Genomic DNA, 2,942 nt, shown 5'->3' with positions numbered 1-2,942 from the left:
TATATATATATATATATATATATATATATATATATATAATATAATATACATATATAATGTATATATAATATACATAATATAAATTTTTATATTTTATTTTTTTCAGAATTATTATTATTACAAACTTATATATACAAATTTTTAATAAATATTAATAACTGAACTGAATCAACAGAAAAGAATTGTAAAATTAGTTTTTATTCGAGTACCGATCTCTATTCTAGATGTAGTTATCGACACAGAAATGATCCAGTGATTGACATCCTTTATTTGCTTGCGTATCTATTTATTAACTTGACTACGCCTGACGATTACTGGTCAGTAGAATGTCTAGATAATAACAATTACGGATTTAATTTTTTTATTAATTTTAATCTTGGATTATTATTCGATTTACAAGAATTTTTTTCGGTCCATTCCAATAATCGACAGATACTGGGCAATTACTTGAACGACTATGTGCTTCGGTGAACTAGTGCTTGTCACGTAAAAAAAAAACTAATTTGTATAAAACAATAATTTGTAATGGAATACATAAAACTGCGATCTCGATTTATAATTCGAAGCTCAATTTACCTCATGCAAATTGTCAATGCCAAAATCAGAGATAATGTTTCATTATAAAGTTAAGAAACTATTTCTTAACTTCATAATGAAGCATTTGATCGAAATCACGCATAGGCTCGATTGCTGCATATATTCGATTTAATCAATAGAAAATTCATATATTTATAAATTTCACACTGTAAATATATATGTATCATATATGCAATTCAAAAATTAAAAAAATTTTTATCGATATATCAAAATGTAAATTATTTAAGCATTATATCCCTGATGAAATTTTTTAAAAAATTTTAATACAAATTGGAACATTTTTCAGAAATATTTAGAAATATTCAGATAATCTACATCTTCTCTTAGAATTTTTTTTGTATAAGTGAATTCTGAAATATTTTGATCCTATAATTTTTAAAAAGTATTTATAAATTTTTTAGATTTTATAACATTTCATCAGAAATTATACTTACTTAGAAATCTTAAGCTGGCGTCCCATAAAGCGGAAATTTACAATAGAACGGAACAGTGCAACCAATCACAACTCTGCAGTCATTACTCTGCTTTCTTTTCTGCGATTATGATTGGTCTCGTTGCTTCGTTCCGCTGAAAATTTCCGCTTATGAGATACTGGCCTTACGATATTTCAATTAACATATATGAATCATTCTGAGAAAAGATGTAAATTGGAATACTTTTCTGAAAAATATTCCAATTTGCATAAAAAATAGAAAGTTATAAAAATAAGAAAGTTATAAAATTATATAGAAATTTCGAAAAATTATAAAAAACTCTGAAAAATTATAGAAAAATTTTAGAAAAATTCTTAATGAAAAATTCTAAGAAAAATTTTTACCAGGGATGAACATTATGTAATATAATTATATAAAATAAAAATATTAACATTTTTTACGATTTCAATAAATAATAATTATATTATATTTATAAAATCATTTATTAACCCTTGAGACAATTTAAATAAAAGTTAGTATATCGATTTTAATAGTAAAAATTGAACGATAAATTTTTTAGAAACTTTTATCTCTATCTTTATCTGCTTATTATGGATTTGTATATATAATGCACACATGTATTGAAAGAGGGAAAGTAGCAGCAAAACAAAGATGACAATGTCATAAGGAATTATTTCTCTATTTATTTCAATTCATACTCTCAAATGTACTGTACAAAAATGTAGTATGCTGAATCCGACTATGTACATTAATGACCTTTTTTTTCTCGAATCTTTAGGATACATTTTTCTAATTGTTATTCGTTATAAGTCAACAATATTAACAATATTAAAACAAAGGCACATCGTCTAGAATTCACGATATTCTTTGAACTTCTGCATTAGCCTTAGGTATGTATTTAAATAAAATATTGTTATGCGCGTATGTATATTTAAAAGTTAAATCTTTTCTGAAAAATACTGTTCTTCTAAATTATGTTTTCAATATCGAAATTGACTAGAGCGATTTCGCCCATAATTGTCAATTAGATTATGAAATAACCATTAATCATTATAAAACCATTAATAATGATTATAACTCACATTTATTTTATGTATTTTGAAATGTAGAAGTTGAATTCATACGGATCATTAAAGGAAAGATATTGGGCGAATATAAAAAGACGAGAGATCGAGTCATCTTACAATTAGAAAGCTGACTAGCACTGCAAAATTGAAGGCTGATAACTATTTACAAGAATTATAGATGTATGTCAGTCTAATCAATTAAAAATGGATAAATCAAATAATGAAAAAACCAATGAAATTACGAAGGAGTAATTGTCCATTTTTACGCATATTAGTAACAATGTTGAAAAATTTTGAACGACCGCCTGTTTTGCTTGAGGTACAGTTTTTAAAGGAATTCTCCCTAACAGAAGTTATTCCCTTAGCGTCATGCCAACCAAGAACGATTATTGAAAGCATGATAAAGATTCATGCAGAATGCACGACAGCTATTTTAAAAAATCCTGATTATTTAACTAAGCTTGTTTATAAGTACAGTTCTGGCAAGAAAGAAGAGGAATACGGTTTTTCCAATAACGTGTCGTTTTATATTGATGATCATGATTATATGTTTTTTGAGTAATGTGGGAATGACTAAAGTTGCTCACATCCAGCCTGCAGTGAAGTACAATATTTAATCGCAATTATGAGAAATAAATATCATATATCTGATACGAATAACTTCGATCCACTAATAATTACTGAAAGTAAAATAGCATTCTCTTATCCAACTATATCTCTACATGTGCTGTATTATACCAACAATAAAATTGAATCTCTTGCTTGTAAAATATTACGTAAATGGAAACTCAATAATATCTTTTGTTTACCATGGTTAGCTTTAATTATTCCCGTAATAGAGTCA

Source organism: Atta cephalotes, assembly GCF_000143395.1.
Source record: "Atta cephalotes unplaced genomic scaffold scaffold00020, whole genome shotgun sequence".
Classification (NCBI taxonomy): Eukaryota; Metazoa; Arthropoda; class Insecta; order Hymenoptera; family Formicidae; genus Atta; species Atta cephalotes.
This window is presented reverse-complemented; position numbering follows the sequence as displayed.